This window comes from Abramis brama (assembly GCF_963993115.1).
Source record: "Abramis brama genome assembly, chromosome: 9".
Taxonomy (NCBI): domain Eukaryota; kingdom Metazoa; phylum Chordata; class Actinopteri; order Cypriniformes; family Leuciscidae; genus Abramis; species Abramis brama.
This window is the reverse complement of record NC_139971.1, coordinates 29,798,411-29,818,621: the sequence shown is the minus strand read 5'-3', so window position 1 is coordinate 29,818,621 and position 20,211 is coordinate 29,798,411.

Sequence of the window (20,211 nt, the reverse complement as noted above, 5' to 3'; positions counted from 1 at the left end):
TCTATAATAATAATGAATATAATTGTTAAAAAAGCAATATTAAATAATACATGTAAAAAGTATAAATTATACAATACAATTAATTAATATTATAAATGTAACGTTAAACATAAATAATACATTACATTTCATAAATGTATTTTGTTTTTGTGACCAGTTGTGTATTGGGAAAAATGTCAGAAGAGCAAGGAGAAATATAAACTATACTGGCCTGTCAGTTTGTTTTTTTAAGGAAAAAAATCCTTAATGTTGAGCTCTGATGTCTTTTAAGAACAGACTGATGCTCATGGTCACTGCCTCTATTCGGGAGTCTGGGGTCTTAACTTAGCATTGACTTTAGCTGTTCTGTTTGAGTCACTGTTTAATTAGCTAAATCACATGGAAATTCCAAAGTTTTAAGACATTACTTATAGGCCTAAGTGTTTGTCAGGGAGGGTTCTGAGCCAGACATCCTTCTAGTTAATTTCCTGTATTTGAATTGTGAGCAAACAGGTTGTATAACTCTATTTTTATTTTGAAATTAAGGAAGTATAATTTTTGTTGAAGCTGATATTGTGCCTCTTATCAAAGCTCTGGATTGCTGTTTTTCTCAACTCATACAAAAGTAATCAGCCAGAACTCAAATTATAGAATTTACACCAATGCCTCCCAGCAGAACAACCCTTAAAATACGTGGTTGTTGAAATCAGCTAGTATGATTTGAGGTTGTACCACAGAGTTTGATTAGTACACAGGTCATAGTTTTTCTTGGAAGATCTCAAAAAGGCTGCCTTCATAACAGATTGTGTAAATTCTTTCTGATTGACTGTGGTAACCTGTTGGCTTAGTGAACCACCAATGCTACATTAGTCTTACAATCACACTGTAACATAATCCGTGTGATTGCTGGGAGAGGATGTGCTTTTAAAGAGTTAGTTCACCAAAAAAATATCATCATTACTCCTCCTCATGTCTTTCCAAATCCTATTCATCTTCATAAAACAAATTATGATATTTGTCACTTTGTCGCTTCAAAAGTTCATAAAGTGATCGTAAAACTAATCTATATGAATCGAGCGGTTTAGTCCAAATTTTCTGAAGAGACTGGATCGCTTTATATGATGAACAGGTTTAATTAAGGCTTTTATGTGCATATATTGTGAAATGCATGTGAAAATTTGGACTAAACCTCTCTATTCATATGGATTAGTTGGTTTTATTGTGGATACATGGGTACATGTCCAAAAACATGGTATTTCCTTAGGGTCATGTCCAAAAAACATGGCAATACCACGATACATTAACTTCTGTATGTGATTTGCATCCAATTACTGCGATTTCATTTGGTATCTGTTAGACTCCGTCAGGAAACTGCGTATTAGAAATGGCTTGTCAGTAATGCTTTTTGAAAGGTATTAATTATGCAGTATATAAGGACTCTAAATTTAGATTTCATGATTGTGTGTCTAATGTGACCCATAATTGTAGCCTGGTTTTCATGTCAATCATTAGCCCTTCTTTCAGTAATCCATTTACATTTTTAAATGTCTAATAGCTGGATGTCAATAAAGCCAATAGACAGATTATTTTCTGCACAGTGTGTAAAGAATATTTTGTGCACAACTCAATCATAATAGCTTGACTACAATCAGACATGTTCTAAATTCATATGCTTTAATGCTTTAAACAATACTGCCAGGATAACAAATTAAATAGCTGAAAGGTGAAGGGCAAACATATTAAATAAGGTATGTATTCGACTCTATTGTTGAATGCCACTGCCAAGATTTCTTTGGTTTGTGGTTGTCTCTCAGGTTTTGTTTAGTCCTGTGTTTTGTAATGCTCTTCATAATTACTATGTTTCTTTTGGCTGTTTCTGGAGAGATTGTACACTGCCACACCTTTAAATAGAAAACTGAGACATGCTATGCAATTTCGCTTCTCTGGTGTTGTGGCTGGTTGTAATGAGGTTGCTGGGTGTTCTGGGTTGTTGCTTACCTTACAGACTAAAAAGAGCCGTGTTCTGATGTTCTGATCCATTCTGATTTTTGAGAGACCTTGCAAGAATAAATGCATGTAGAAGACAACTTTTTAAAAGAGTAGCTAAAGAGTACTTAAATAGCTAATGCAAGTACTTTTGTGAAACCCAAAAAGAATTCTTTATTTTTGCAATTTCGTTTTGTGATTCAGGTGGCACAAAAATTTGGCTACATCAGCAGATGACACACTTTAGCTGTAAGCTAAACCACTTTAACTGGCACAGTTTCATAAATTTCAATCCCTGGTAGCCCTTCTAGCTTACTAGTCATATTGCTGCATTTTATACACTTGTAAATGAACTCACACTTATACCGCTTTTGTTTTAACTTTCGTTTGAAGTGCTTAGAGTGCAGATCAGCTCAAATGTAAAACCAGTTGGCTTAAATAGGCCTCAAGACTTTTAAAGCATAAAATACACAATTTTAATGTAGTTTTAGTGTGCCCTCTACTTAGGGTCAGACATGTTTCATGTGGTTAAGGTTTAATGATGCCCGCTGTTGACCTACTGTTGTTTAAAATGAAATAATTTAGCTCACACAGTTAACAATGGGGCACAATGCAAATATTGGACTAACTGACAGAGATCAACAATATTAATAAAAACAAGTCTTGGATATAATTTGCTTTATTATTTGATGTCTTGATGTCTATTATTTGATGTATTTGTCGATCAGGAGTATTTAATCAAGAAGCTCTTGTGTTGAAGAACAGTCTGGCTTTCAATCTCTCCTACATGAAACATTTTTGAACTTGAACTGAAGCCCTGTTTTTACAGCAGAGATGTAACCAGCTCCATATGCAATTCCATAAATCTTATCGCCTCTTTTCGAAGCCTTTTAAAACTTATTCAGAAGCTCTCATGCTTAGCCAAGAGTCCCCCTCTATTTCTACATGAATTTATTAGCTGTGGTGGGGTGTGTAATCAGTTTGCCAGTGTGAGAGGAAAACAGCTGGGCTTGTGTGAACTTTGCAGTAGATCTCCCCCCCACCCCCCTTTTTTTAACCCTCTGGTGCTCCTCATTTGGGAGTCACACTTGTTCTCTTCACCCCCCCCCCCCCCCCCCAAAAAAAAAAAATTGTTAAATACTTTTTCTTTCATATTTTGAGAGAATTTGATGCTACTTAATATTAATATATTAATATAATATATTATTATATATTATAATATATATTAATATTAATATTAATGCATTAATATTTATGCAATATGATCCATTTTGCCATTGCAAATAATAACACTTTTTTCAATCATTTGTTTTATTTTGTGTACATTGTACCCTATTTTTTAAAGTTTCTGTCCGTTTCTCAATATGCGTTCTTAAGCGATCTTGTGTCTTTGTGTTCTCGGACTATAGTACGTCATTATTATTACTATTGTTATTAACTCTGTCTTGAGTCAAAGTCACAATTTGGAGGAAAACCTCTGAATCAACTTTACTGGAGTGCAAATTAAAATTTAAAACCTACAAAAGACAGATAGCAGCTATCTAAAGTTCATTGTAAAATATACTAAAAATATTAGCTGAGAACTGCTTTAGTTTGCTGTTCTTATAAATATTTTATAATTTTACCGTCAAAGTTCAGTTCCATCACTTGGATTCCTGGTTCCATTGTTTAAAATCATCATTGGGTTCTAACATTATTTCATCATTTTGAAGTGTAATATTTAAAATTTAGAACATTTTAATTTGATCCTTAGCAAGCAACACTAATTATAATCTGTTTGTGTATATGTAATCCTTATATTTCATCTAATGCTTTTTGTATCATAAAATTGCAGCTTTAAAATGAGCTAAAGCCTCTGGCCGAGATCCTGACTGCTTTTGAGAGTTTTTCTGCGCCTCAGGTTTCAGTCATCTGGCCAGACCACCATCCACCATATTACTGACCTCCCATGAATGATATCCTCATAGTGATGACCGTCTTCAGTCTGTTCCATCCCTCATTTCTCAGCGTGGTGAATAGCCTGTCTGACTGATTGATGTGGCGTATCCTTGGAGAGATCGCACTCAGATAAAATGACATGACATAGCTGTATATCACCGTTCAGAGTTTGATATTGGTGCCGAAAAGCATTTTTGATGTGTGTGTATTTCAGCATGGCTGGTGATTAATCTCTTTTTATGTATTATTCTGTCTTTTCTGTATTACGCTTGGGGTGTTTCTGCTCCAAGCAGTTTAAAACTGTTTTTATTGTTTGTATAATGCATTTATTTATTGTTTTTATTATTTCTTTACTTATTTATTTGGATTAGTGCTGCACGATTAATTGTATCGCAATCGCGATGTCAAGCCTGCGCGATTATATGACGCAAAATGCTGCGATTTTATATTAACGCCAAACAACGCTTAAATGTGACACATTAAGCGTTGTTTGGAAAACGCTTGCTGTGGAATTTGATGTCCTCCTCCTAGAGAATTCATCCGATCCCCATCAAACTCGTGTGCATGAAGTCACGACATTGAGGATGCTAAATTGTGGATGGATTTTTGATATCTCGAACGGTTTGGCCATGGCGAGGAAACGAATTTATGGCGAGAAAAGAGAAACACGAAGTGTTATAACTTCTGCATACATTAACTGATCTTGATGAAACTTCAGCAGTGTGTTCATGGTAAGAGGCCGATCAGATGGATGCAACTATTGTGAGTCAAAGTTATAGCGCCACCAACTGTTTTTTTTTACTGGTCAATTTTGAGATTTTTGGATATTTGTCTTCAATAACATGTCTTCTTTCAGACTGTGGTGAAAAAAAGTCTGAAATACACATTTAGGTCTTTATTTTAATACACTTTGTCTGTTTGCGTCTGTAGATTTCGCGTAAATTCAACAAAAGTTGTCGTTGTAAATCATCCCGCCGATCCGCGATCTCTGTCTGCTCTCTGTCATCACAGGCACGGCTGGAAAGCTCTCTCTTCACTGTACAATGCTGTCGGATCCAAATATGGTAATTTCCTTTTTATCAGCAACCAATCGCGAAAGTAAAAGGGCTGAATGCGCAATCTCATTGGCTGATGATAAATCTTTAAAGCCCGTTTTCTCAAAATGACCTTTCTCTCATACTCCAAGTAGGAAATCTCCACTTCAGTAGCACCTATATACACCAAACTTTCCAGTCTTGTACCTAGTTATATTATGAAGACATTTACAGAGGGATTTGTAAATATATTATTCCTAGCCTGATTTATATAACATTTTATTACAAAAAACATGGCGAAAATAATTTTTTTAAGGCTATTGACAGTATATTCGGATTTATAGGATAACAAAAGTAGATATCCATAAATCCCTCTGTAATTTTTTCCCCATCTAATATGTGAACACAATGAAAAAATTATTTTTAATCTGGCTTTATCCAATACTCAGATTTCGTTTTTAAAATATATACAAATTAGCGCATATTTAATTAGATATTGCCTAATTTGCATATTTAAACATTAAATTACAGAAAACTTGTAATACATTTTTTTTCTCATCTTAATGTAGGTAATCAACTGGGAAAGTTTCATGGTGATATCTGCTAGTTAAAATTTTTACCCTATTCACCTGTAGTGTCTCGCATTAAAAACAGCCAGCATTTTTTTTTAGTCCAAAAAATAAATACATCATGTCATTCATAGTGCTATACTGCCCTCTTGTGTTCAAAATCAGGTAGGCCTATTGTATCGATATAAAAATATACTACGTATGTGACGGTGAGAATATTTTACTACCGGTTAATCAACGGGTTAATAAACGTTAATCAATGTTGTGGAATATTTTGAGTGTATAATTAAATCAGAATAAGGTAAGACAAGTAATATTTTCTGTCTTTTATATATATATATATATATATATATATATATATATAAATAAATATAGCTGCGAGCAGCGATGAAGGGCCAAAGCCGGCGGCACCGCCACCCCGGTGCCTTTAGGTAAGGCACCGGGGTGGCGGTGCCACCGGCTTGGGCCCGTAATCGCTGCTCGCAGCTATATTTCTTATTTTATTATTTTAATTTAAGTATTTTAATTTAATTACATTTTTTGTATTTGTTTTATTATTCTTATTTTAAATAAAACCCATAATTTAGTGCAGTGACTAATTAACAGGTGAGTAGTACAAATGCAATGGTCACATCGATTTATGCAGTTTGATCAGTCACTTTATTGTAGTCGACACTTTTGATCAAACTAATTTTAATACCAGGAGTAAATGGGGTTTAGATGTTTCACATACATTTTCTCTGATTACTGACTGTAGTTTACAAGTCTGTTGTAAAGGCATTTGGAAGTTTTGTTCATCATCTAGCATTTGTTACATGATATGAGTGGGTGAGGAATCTGTCTCAAATAATCCATTGAGACATTTACACAAAAACCTGCCACACATCCCATAATGCTTTTCTGCTTCCTATGGGAGATTGAATGTGTCCTTGCTGGCTTTGGCAGGATGTGTTGTGATGCGTTGGCTGTGTTTGGATAAGACTTTAAATGAGGGGGAACTGAATGAGCTCCACACCTATTGTCCGGCGTTCAGCAGCAGACCAATGAACAGAGGGTGTCAAGGAGAGGGCATGCAACTGTGCTGGTGTGTTTACTGAATGCAAGCTAAGTACTGTAAACTCAGTGATGGTTGGTCTTCAGAAGGAAGAACAGCAATGTGGAGAGTAGATGGAAATATTTACCTCAGTCTAAAAATGCAGGACTGAGATTTACCGAACACGCTAATGTTTGACATCAGCATCATTGATTTTAACACAACACCGTGGTGTTTTGGATAAAGGTGCTTCCTGCATGCATTGTGCTAGTAATTGGTTTTGGTCAAGGTTAACAGGCATATAGTCACCTACACAAGAAGTCTGTTAGACTATTTATATCACTTGCCCTCAGGGCTTGACACTAACACCCGCCAACTCTTTCATTGGATTTCAGCAGTGGCGTGTAAAGCAGTCACTCCTAGTAGCTACTTTGGCTGGGTTGAATTTTATATATAATTTTCAATTGTGGTCTTTTAAAAAGGTATCTGAAATAATAAACTAAGTGCGATATGTAGTGTTGTCAAAAATATACATTTTTCAATACATATCAATACTGAAATAGGCCTGTCTGAAACGCTTCCAATACATATTGTCCACAGAATATACACGAAACCAGCTGAGCTTTCTTGCTTTTTCATCTCTCTGACAGTGAGTTGACACACAAACCCGCCTCCCCTCACTCACTCGTTTCATTTGCTCCTGATGAATGTTTGTTACATTGCTTGAATTTCGGCGTGGGATTGCGCATAATTTTACTCATTCCCACAGATTTTGTGCTCACACCCAAAGTCCGTGCACATTAAGCCACCTCTCAGTACTAAATTGAGTTCTTTTTCACTTCTTTTTGCACTTAAACGGTCAAATACACACAAAATGATGTCAAAATACCAGTCTTGGTGAGTATTCACGTAAACACGTTATGTTTTAAGTGAACGTAAACAGTTGAGAAAGAAAACACATTTGTGTAACAGTATAATGGATCTGCGTGTCAGGTCTTAAAGTGACAGCAGCCTAATATACTGTCATTGTATACTGTATTTGTCCCAGCAAGAAACTTACTTTTGAGAGAAATAACTTTATATATGGTGCACTTTCAGATTTAAAACTTTGCAGGATGTTTTCATTTACTTAGAGCTATGTTACACACTACATGAAAGGTTTTTTTTTCTTTTTTTTCTGCATTTTATTAACATTTTTAGGTGGTAGGATAGTTGGAAAAATATATTGATTTAAGGTGACAGTGTGTTGTGACCCCTTTAAGTTTAAGGCCTTTTTAGTTTTAGGAGGTAATACCAGAGCTGGCCTGCTCTGGAAAAAGAGATTTCCATTGTAGGCTGTAATTGTGTGTAAACATCAGTTTGTGTGTGTCCATGTCTACAGACACACTTCCAGAGTGTGCTCGTGTGCCAGTATCAATACAAACAAGGTTAAGCAGAAAAAATGTCTCTTGCCCGTTGCTGTTTTTAAAACTACTGCGCACAGTGCAGACCTCTATTCCAAGCCACAACAACTACAAAAAACAACCAAAAGTCATTAATGATATGGGGCTCACTGGAAAATTCCATAATAAAATTTAGGAATGGTCTAATTAAAAATGCCACGTATGACTCTGTACTTTTTTCCGAGAGATAAAAAATAAGAAAGAGAAGGAAACAAGGCAATGCTTTGTGGTTGAGCCGTAAATGTAGCATTTGAACATGAGCTGTGGCTGGGGACAGGCTGTGGGCATGAGAACGTACACCAGGATTCAAGAAAAGAGGTGGAAAAGGAAATAAAAATGGTCCACCACAGAGTCAGTGAGCAGCTGCTGAGTGGGGACTCATGCTCGTCCAGTCATCCAGTATGATCGTATGGAATGCAGCATGGCTTTTGGTCCTGTGTAGTTTAGCAGCACCAAAGACAGGCGCCTACATGATATTGATCACATACCATGTAGTTTGTTTTTGGGTCAGATATGAACGTCTCACTGCTCACTTTTGTCAACATGAGCTTCACAATGCGATGGTGTCAGAGGTGTTGTGAAGAATGAGGTGACGGTTCACATAACATTTTATTTATAGTTGTGAAAAGTGGACATTGCATATCCAAAATGGATCTATACTATGACCTTTCTAACAATGTACATGTTTAGCTATTTGGCATTGCAAATCTGTATGGTGGCATAATGTCTAAAAGAATTGTGCATGTGCACCTTCACTATACTGCATTTTGATCAATATTTTCTTCAATTATAATGCTATGGTTTATTGATTTGTGCCCTTTTCCAGTCCTCTCCACATTCGTTTTTATAGAGTGTGACTGAGGAAGGTTTCAGGACAATAAAACACGTGGAACTCTGAAAATCGTTTTGTTTGGAGCCATGTGGAATTTTTTCATGCATAAAGTTTTCAGGGCATTAAAATTATAATATTGATGGGATAATGTCCTAAAATAGAAGCTGTTATTTGATTTTAACAGCATGGCCCATGGTTTAAAACATGATTTATGCTTTAAATGTTCTAATTTTTATGGTTCAAGGAATTAGTTGCTGCCAACAAAAACCTTCACATTTAAACAGAGTTTTTTCCTCATTCTTTCAAAAGAACAACCAGAGGACTAAAAATAAGTCACATTTTTATAAAAAAAAAATGTCCAGCTTGTTTGATTTCCTGTCCACTCCAGCCTCCATCAGTTTCCCTGTCAAACCTGATGAGAGCCCACTGTGCTCTTTTAAAGCAATGGTCTGGAATGACCTTGACTACAAACCCCCCTTCCCCTCCCCCCCTTTTAAAATAATTTTTGCACAGTACCTAATTAATAAGAGGCTGGTTCAATTGAACATTTCATTTCATTTGTAAACCAATTAAGAAAATAGATTAGTATTGAAAAATAACATTGTCATCAGGGATTTCTCAAAGTAATTAGGTCAAAATCAATAGGTTTCATATGCATCTGTTTCTATGTATAGACATACCTAATTATACATTCATACTGTAATCGTCTGTGGGTTTTGTGAATGGGATGGTGTGCTGAATTATACTATGGAGTGAGCTACCTGGGCAGGGTTTCTTCCAGTCAGGTAGTCTCTGTGGGCTTGTTTCCATTGTGAAAGGAAATGGGTTTCTGGTTTTCTGCATTTGTTGTCTTCCGCAAGGAACGTTTTACCTATAGAACATTCAAAATTGAGCAGGACAATATTAAAGTGCATCTTGGTAGGGTAGTAATTAATGTCTTATGTAAGCAGTACAAACCTCAAAGTGTCAGCAAAGCACTAGAGGCTAAATTAGAGATTAGTTTATAAATTACAATAATGCATTGAGGTCATGCTCAAAGTGAATGTTAATGTGGTGCAATTTAATTTGAAAAGTGCCCTTGAATAGCATGCACAGGTAGGGAATGTTTCAAGGCACCACATGGATATTTAAAGTCAATGTTCACAGAAAAATGAAAATGATGTGATCATTTAGTAATTTTTACATTGTTCTAAATCAGTCTGATTTTTTTAATGGGATACAAAAGAACCTGTTTTGAAGAGTGAAGTTTAAAGAATGTGGTGGGTTGGTAAATTGCCTGTTCGGTTGTCATGTGATTGAGTGAATGAGGACTTGTGCTGTCAAGAATCAAAAAGGATGCAAAAGCACTATAAAAGCATCATAAACATCTTCAGAAATTGTATGAGACCTTTGTGTGAGGATACTTGGACTACCTTTATGATGGTTTAACATTTGGTTCGGAAGCTTTAAAGCTCCAGTACCTATTTATTGTCCTTGCATGGAAAAGAATGACCAACTACATTCTGCAAAGCATCTAATTTGTGTTCCATGCAAGAAAGAAAGTAATTTGTCAAAGTCATTAAACTGTGTTTAAAACAACATTAAGGTGAGTTGAACTCTCTAAGGGTATTCACAATCTCACACACATACACACACACACACACACACGCACACGCACACGCACACACACACACACACACACACACACACACACACACACACACACACACTGCAATTCAATGCAATGCAATGCATTTTGTCAGGACTGATTGCTGACAAAATGGCTGCTAAAATAAAGTCCCGCATTTGTGCCATGTTCATCTGCTGAGAATATAGATGCCCTATTTGGTATGCTGAAATGGCTGGTTTCAAAAGATCCAGATTGCCCACTGTGACGGTGGTCCCTGAGGCAGGTAACTGAAGTGTTCACTGCCTGGAGCTGAGCCGCATGGCAACATCTGGTTCTCTGAACAGCCTTCTGAATGGGCATTGCCAGGAGACAGACCGGGTTTATCAGGTGTTTGTACTAGAAGGAGAGATAATGAGTTCAAGTTGATAACACTTCTTTTACAACTGAAAGTTGATGGCATCCTTTTTGCAGTGATGTGTGTGTGTTTTTTTTTTTTCAGGTGCTTCGAATTAAGGGTAAATGTCAGCTTTTATTTGAATAGATTTGCTGAATAAAATAACGAAAGGCAAGAAACAAACACCATGAGAGGATTTGAAGTGTTTTGGGCACCTTGAGTGCAGCTCAAGTGGTTTGTATTTAGCAACATTTCCATTTCTGCTTTATCCAGTTATAGCCTTGCTGCTCAAACAGATTGGTTCCTCAAGTTAAAAGAGTCATATTATGAAGAATCAACACTTACTTGACATTTTCTGATAAAAAGAGCTTGATGAATGCTTCACCACACAACCATCCACATTTATACGTCAATGACACCTGTTGGGTGATCATAAATAAACAGTGTTGTGGGTAACGCATTACAAGTAACATGAGTTACGTAATCAATTACTTTTTTTCCAAGTAACATTTATTGACTGACAGCTCTCCCGTCCCCATATTGGAGGCGTTGTATGCGCTGTGCAAACATGATGGTTTTTGTAGATTTGGACTAATGTGAACATGCATTTACTCATCTCACTTACACAAAAACAGATTCAGTATTCCTCAAAATGAATAAAAACTGAAATGCAAACAGAATATTACTCAAACCTGAAATAATTAATTGCTAAACAATACAAATATACATTATGTGTTTGATTTAACTTTATTAACCAATGTTTTTACTGCTGACATTTGATGATCCAATTCAACCATGCTAATAAATTAACAACCATGCTAATTTCATGGTCATTTTCAACCATGAAAATGACTTTAGATAAACATCACACTTGTTTATTTTTCCTATTCTTCTGCAATCCAGAATGGCAGCACAGCTGAAAGGTTTGTTTGAGCTGCGCCCTCTACTGTACAGACATGAATTTGCATTTCCTTCAGCCTGAGACTTATTCATTTCACTTTTGGAGTGAAAGGGCCTTTACATTAGCAAAAAATATTACTTTATTTATTTGAAAAACGAAGCAAGCCCAACCCAGGTGAGAAAAAGTAACACAAAAGTAATGTAACATTACTTCCCACAAAAAGTAACTAAGTAATGCAATTAGTTACTTTTTTTAGTTACTTTTTTTAACGCAATATTGTAATGCATTACTTTTAAAAGTACCGCACAGTCCTGATCATAAACATGGTCCAACTAGTCATGGTAAGGTAATTAAGATAAAGATTGAATGTGTTGTTCTCAACTTGTGTTTGAAGTTTATTTGTAGCAAGGTTCTTTAATGACCTTTTTTTTTGTGTGTGTGTCAATATCACGGAAGAATGACATGGCCTTTCTGTCTGACTGTCTTGAGGGCATACATTATTTTTGGCAATCAATATAAAAACATCTGAAGTTTTTTCTTTGTTTTGACTAGTGAGAAAATGGAGTGAAGGAAATATATATTTTTTTGTTGTAAATGCCAAAATATCTGTGATATTTGCACTCAAACTTTTAGCCACTTTGTCTGCGGCGTGTAATGAAACCAAGTGAAGCACTTCCCTTTGTGGGGGATGATGCTATCGGAATCAAGTTTGCCAATTCTGTGCGCCCTCATGTTAAGTCACAGAATTAAACTTTTTGAAAAGAAACACAGACTGCCCCTGAGGCATCATATTCATGTAAAAAAAAAAAAAAAAAAAAATCACCTTTGGCTGCATGTGTTTAAAATGACTTTTACAAAACTATTTGGATTAGTGTTTACATTCCTTTTTGTTTTTCTCCCTGCTTTTGCAGTAAGTCAAACTATTTTAACTTTATGTATACGTGTGTATACGTTTCATACTTTAAATGTAATTTATTCCTGTGATGGCAAAGCTAAATTTTCAGCATCATAACACCAGTCTTTTGTGTCACATGATACTTGATAGATAAAAAAATAAAAAAATAAAAAAAGTGTGTGTGTGTGTGAAAACACAAGATTACTATTTCAAATAAATGCATTTTTTTTCTTTTTTCTTTATTTATCAAAGAACCCTGAAAAATAAAGGTATCCAAAATAATATTAAGCAGCAGAACTGTTTTCAACATTGATGATATACGATTTTTTTTCTTGAGCAGCAAATCAGCCTATTATTTCTGAAGTATCATGTGACACAAAAGCCTGGAGTTATGATGCTGAAAATGTAGCTTTGCCATCACAGGAATAAATTACATTTAAAGTATGAAACAGTTCTTTTAAATTATTTCACATTATACGGTTTATGCGTGTGTATATTTATGTGTGTGTGTTTCCAATAGTATGGCCCCCTGTGTTGTTTCATTTGATTATAAACTCATCACTCCTTTTCTCTTCCTCCCAGAAGCCCTGCTTTTATTTACGACAATGATAAATAGAGACAAATGAGCCTCTTATTTTAGATTCTTTTATTAGATTCATGCAGGTGCTGCTTAGATTGAGGAGCAAATAACCAGCTGCAAACTAGGTCAGTGATAGTCTAGTCTAGTGCATATTGTTACTAAATAGCATTGCCTGCTGTAAACTTTTGGATAATTTATGATCAGACAGCACTTTTGGACACAAATTATGATGCTTTTACCTGCTGACGAAGGGCTAAAATGGCAGCTTTGTGATGGAAGGGTAGAACGAGTTGTGTCACACCATGGATACCAGACCAGGTTTGATTGCATCTTAATGGATTATGTGTTTAGTTTAAAGATTACTTGCCATGTAGCAGTTACTTTTCATCCAAAGCAATTTACTATACTGATTGCAGGGACCGTCCCCGTGTTGATTGTGATGGCAGTAATAGAACCTGCAACCTTTCTGTTAGCAGTCCAACTTATTAACTATAAATCTGCCCTTGTGTTTTCTTTTTGCTTTGACCTGATGTTTGCTTTCACTGGTCAGCTTGTATGTCCAGCCCCCCAAAAGATCATGTTCAGAAATTGGGTTTAACCTACTGACTTCTTTATGTATTCTCTTCATAAAGGTCTCTTTTCAGCAAATCTCTCCAGACTGCGCTTGTTTTCATAGCAATTTTCAGTGAGGGTCAAAGTTGATGTCATGTCGTATTATAGCAAGAAAGCTTTCTGCACGATCGGGATTGTGAGTTTTTCTTGTGTATGAACACAGAGGCAGTGTGCTTCTTTTTTTCTATTTTTTAGTTGAGGTGAACGTCAGGGCTGCATGAATGGTTTTCTTAGTAGTACGTCCCAAATTCACCTTAGGATGTTTTCTGCCCACCTTGTTGGCATTTAGATTTTCTGGTTGCTCTTTAATACTAGCATTGACAATATGGTTGTGCCGTTTTGAAAGAAGTCATTGAAAGTCATGAAAGAAGGCTTTTGTTTGACATTTTTTTGTAACAATGCAAATGTTTTTTACTGTCACTTTTGAAGAAACATAATCATTTCTTTAAAAAAACATATTTCTGGCCCCAAACTTTTGAACGGTAGTGTATAGACTGTATACCTAATAATAATGTAATTATTCAAAGGCGCCTTATACAACTGTTAATCATATCCCGAGCTAATTTGCATCACCATAACATTTTCCCCAGATATTCTCAATCATTAATTAGAGGGTAACTCTCACCAAAATGCAACCTAGGGTCTTTTTTTTAATCTACCCGAGGCAAACTTTCGGTTAAAAGCATAATTAGAATGGAAACACCACTTTTAAGTTTGACGTATTTTCGTTTTTGAAACTTTGCCCGAAGTTTCCGAGCTAAATCTCATAAATTGCAAATCTCCGAATGCAACGTAACTGGGAGGAGAGTAAAGATGGAAAGCTCCTAAAGCTTAGTTCCATATAAATTCACGGATAATTTGTTGTTTTGTCATTAGTGAAAATCAATGTTGACCTTGTATTTGAAAAAGGATGCTCATATAAGAAGCAATACTAAAATTCAGAGTCAGTTCATTCACATTCGGAGATCGACTATTTTGGACTGTCAAAATGCCGGCGGACACAGCTACAGTGAGTTGTTCAAAATCTTTCTTTTTAGTAAACTCTGTATACACAAACAATGTTCTCAATGCTGGAGTTCATGTGTAGAGCCCCTGGTGATACTTCAAGCAAAGTTTCATGTTGTGTCGAGCCTTCTTAGTGTTTTAAAAATAGCGATTTTTGATGCTATCATAGAAGTGCCCCAAGCACTTCCATTCAAAAGGCAATTTGACCGAAAACGAAAATACGGTCAAACTTAAAAGTGGCGTTTCCATTCTAATTATGCTTTTAAACGAAAGTTTGCCTCGGGTAGATTAACAAAAAGACCCTAGGTTGCATTCTGGCGAGAGTTACCCTTTAATAAATTATTACTTTAAGTTGGAGTACTTATGTAAAAATGTCCATTTTTGTAACTTCTGCACATTGATCTTTAGTAGACAGATCCTTCTGGTACCATTTATGAGTTTTATTGCCTTTTCTACTTGTTTCCAATAATATTTTAAACAGATATCAGCACTTGCTGTTTCATTTGGAATATCCCATTAGGAAACAGAAACAAGAAAGACTTTGGCATTCAGAGAGTAAAAATATGCAAAACTTACATCCTAAGTATTTACAGTATCTTTGGGCAATGCCAAAATATGTTTTTTATAAATTCTCCAGCGCAGATAGACCGCACCAATCTATAAAACGTTTTCTCTTGGGGTAATAACTTTTCCAGAAGAAATTACTCTTGCTCCTATTGGTATCAAATAATCCTTGCAATTTAAGTTTGCAAACGTTCAAACAAAGTCTGTTTGTTATAGGGATGAAATTGTCGGCAAACCTCACTCTGTGCAAACTTTCACTCAAGAAAGTCTCTCATCTGTAGCAGAGTTACAAAACTGAATCCAAGCTGAATCCAAAACTGAATCCAACCTGTCTCCATACTGGTGTGATGACTCTGACCTTCAACCAGATGGAACTGGATAAATATTCTGAATGTTCCGATCCAATCTGACTTCTGACCTGTAATGCTGCCTGAATCATAATCATACATTGTTTGTTCGTTGGCCAGAGGAGAACTGGCCCCCGACTGAGCCTGGGTTCTCCCAAGGTTTTTTTTCTCCATTCTGTCACCTGATGGAGTTTTGGTTCCTTGCCACTGTTGTCTTTTTCACCTTTTGGCTTGCTTAGTTGGGGACATTTAATATTCAACAATATTATTGATCTGCCTGCATTGACACCATTATATGAGAACTGAACTAAGCTGGATGATGACATCACGGTTTTCTCCAGAGCGGCAATATGTAAATGAACTAAATAACTTTTTTACAACAAAAATGAACCATCACTGAACTTACTTAAGTTGGACTGTGACGCTATTTTCTTCTAGAAACAAACTTTGTTGCATTATTTTCCTGTTATCACTGTAAAGCTGATTTGAAACAATCTGTATTGTAAAAAGCGCTATGTAAATAAAGGTGACTTGACTTATCAATCCTGTTTTCCATGTCTGGAGCTGCAGGGCCCATTTCTCCTAATCTCAGTTCTAAATTGGGAGAGCATGATGGTGTGCCTTTATCAAGGTGAGTCAGAGAGTATAATAGCATGTGTATTATAGTTAGTGCTCTTGTATTGATCAGCAACAAATCTTTGCTCTAATCATTTAGCTAAGTGCGAATAGTGTGTGTTCGTGCATGTTGCTTAATTTGTAAGTTATGTGAGCTGTGTCTCCGATCCCTTTACATTCTTCACCGCATGTCCTATCTCCAGCGAGGGAGTCAGTTTATTGACATGAAACCCCCCAGAGCATGTGTCAGATGACCAGGCTTGATTTAGCCAGGGTGTGGAAGTACAACTGGCCAATTCCCTGGTGGTTCCTATGATTCAAACACTGGACTCTCGGTGACCCTCTGCATGGATTTATCCTTAAGAGCAGGAACGCTACTCATGATGACTCAGGATGGATAGAGCCTTTGACCTTAATCATATTTGTCCGTGGGTGTGTTATTTGGCTGTGGGTGTCAGGGATGAGTGAGATTCTTAGGACTTTATTCACTAGGGATGATATGATCCTAGAATTGATGACCAACAACTCAGATTCACTCAAAGATATCTGCGTTCTGAGTCTAAGAAAACAAAAATGTTAAAAGTCTGCTTGTATTTAAGCTCAATAACTTTCCTTTATCCGATGCACGCTGGCTTGTACTCGTTTAAGATATACCAGATTTTCCAGAGCAGATACAGTGTTCGTAGTTTCCTTGTAGTGAGTGCCATCTAGTGATGAAAAGGGGGCAGTATTTCTCCACAATCTTAAATACAGTCCCACAAAGAAGCATTTAGCTTTATGTGGGTATTTCAGTTGTGGAACCAAAGAAAACGTATTGAGTTTATTGTATTGTCATTATTTTTTCACATGAGTACATATGAATAAATTGCATATTTGTATATTTATAAGTAGCAAACTTCAGCTTATTCTGTAACTCATCATCTTTTCTGAGATCATGATGCATTTTAAAGAAAAGTGTTCTATTACTTTTATACTTATAATTTTTGCCTGATGAAGCAGAAAATGGCCATAGTAATAATAATCCCATAGACAATAATATAATAAACATAATAATCCCATAGACTTTCATTAAAGGGGGGATAAGCCATATCTAGGTGCCGGAATATCATAAACTTAGTCTTGTGCCAGAATGCAGCCACCAAGAAAATCTTAACAACTACATAGTAATGTTGTGGCAACCGCTCACACAACACACTAGCATTGTGGCGGTGAGTTTTGCAATGGTATTAATATAATGCCCTTGCAATATAATGCCCTTTATGCCCTTTATTAAAGGGTATAAAATTATTATTTTTTTTATTTTTTTTAAGTATAAATATCTATTTTTTATGATGAATATATTCTCCATTCTGCTCTAAAATCCAAAAACATTTATAGAAAGTGGTCTTTGGAAAAAGATTCCAAGGCACTCTTCACTTGTCTTATTTTAATATTTTTTTATTATAGTTCTTTCTCTGTTGTCTCAATGGCTTTATCGTGAGGTAAGAACCCAGCACGCTATTTTAGGTAACTGGAAATGCTTTAATTTGCGTTAAATCAAGTCTTTAGGTATGTGTGATGTTTCTAGTAAAGATATCATATAGCAGAACCTCTGAAGCTTGTGCAAAAATCAATACTGCTCAAATTGAAATCTGTCGGCAGCTCCGCTGTAGCGCTGGAAGAAGCAGTCAAGGTAATTGGAAGCTTCAGAGACAGCAGCACATTTGATATTGTGCACAGGCGTGGAACTCCCAAGGGCCATTTGTTCATATCGTATCATATAGGCACAGGATGGACATCCCTTACTCAAAATCAATGTGATTGTTCAATTACACTGAAGACAAATTATCGTTCTTATTAGCTGCTTCTGAGTGATTCTGATTCCAGACACTAGAGGGCAGCATAAAGTTTGGGTTTGATAGATGTGCTTCTCTATAATCTATACTAGCAAGCACATAATATACCACGGCAAGTCGCTAATAAATAGGCTAGGACATTATACCTCCCATCTTACATCTGTTTAACAAGCTGTTTCCACTTTGCCAAGGTCCTTCTTCATTATACTTAGAGCAGGACGAGACAGAGTAAGCAGTCGAATTAGACTAAATCTGTGCTGGGAAAAGGCAGATTCATTCATTAAACAGCCAAAAAATAGGATGAGACCCTTCCTTGGACTTTGCTAGTGGTCTCAGTATCTGGTCCCCATGTGATAGCAAGATTGAATGTGTGCGGATATTTTAATAAAATGCGTGTCTATGGGATTATTCTGCCATGTTGAGGCAGACAATTTATTTGGCAAAACTATAGGCAAAAACTATTTATTACTAATAATATGCATGTTATATATATTAGAACTTAAAGGGGTCCTATTATGCTTTTTACTTTTTCAACTTTAGTTAGTGTGTAATGTTGCTGTTTGAGCATTAAAAAAGATCTACAAAGTCCGCTCCAAAGGGAGATATTTTATTTAACAGAATCCACTTTTCAAGAACTACATCGTTTGGACTACAACGCATTTTTTCCCACCCCGTTTCCAAAACTTATTTGTTGACCTTCCTATGGCTGACAAACTTTTATTTATTTATTTATTTATTTATTACAGGGACAGTGCATATTAATAAACATTTCTGTCAATATGCCAGAATTAGCCAAAAGGCTATTTTTCATCTGCAGTCCCTAGACAGATGGTAAAAAGTCACCCTAAAAGAGAGTAAAATTACATATTTACATAACAATATAAAAATTGCAATACATTTAGTAAGAAAGATGAGTACGATGCAGGCTAAGCACAAAAGCTTCTCCTGAAATGGAGAAGTTCCTACTTTGTCTGGACAATCTGTTGTTTGTGAATCACAACTTGTACATGTATGTGTGTCTTATTATTTGTAGTTGCGTTTTCTATTAACAGTTACAATTATAAGTTTTATGTTGTTGCTACAATGAAAACAAAGGTATTGATGTAGTGTTTACTGTAGCTTTTGTAAGCTCTCGCTTTTGCAAGACTGTTCACCGCCCCTTAGGAAAATTAACCTGGGTTTTGTGATTGATTACTGTTTGTATTACAATTACCATTACCATTACCATTCTGATAAATATCATGATTAAATGGTGTATAACATCGTATCTAAAATGTATAATAAAATTACAAAAAACAAACAAACATACCACTATAAAACGTCCTGTGAAATCCGTGCTTGCAAAGTCTGTGCATGAAATCCGTTCTGGATGATCCTCTTGTTTGTTATCATTCTTAAAGGGTTAGTTCACACAAAAATGAAAATTCTGTCAGTAATTACTCACCCTCATGTTGTTCCAACCGCGTAAGGCTTTCGTTCATCTTCGGAACACAAATTAAGATATTTTTGATGAAATCTGAGAGCTGTCTCACTCCTCCATAGGCTTCTATGTTATTAAATCTACAGTGGCTCAACCATAAGTTTATCAGGCGGCGAGAATACTTTTTGTGCGCAAAAAATAAATAAAAAAATAACGACTTTATTCAACTATTCGTTTTTTTTTCTGTGTGGGCCTCTGAGTGAGTTCACATAGTTTAACAGCGCAGCACCAGAACGTAGGCTCACTATTGGCCAGCATTACACACATGACCAGCGTCGGCCAATAGTGAGCCTACGTTCTGACGTTGCGCTGCGCTGTTACACTACGTGAACTCACTCAGAGGCCCTCAGAGGAAAAGTATTCTCGTCACATTATAATCTTATGGTTGAGCCACTGTCTTACGGGGTTGGAACAACATGAGGGTGAGTAATTACTGACAGAATTTTCATTTTTGGGTGAACTTTTAACCCTTTAAATCAGGCTTGAATTGGTTTGACATTGACGCCATCTTTAATATTTACTTCTGAGTAGAACTCGTGGTTATGGTCAGGGGCGTGACAT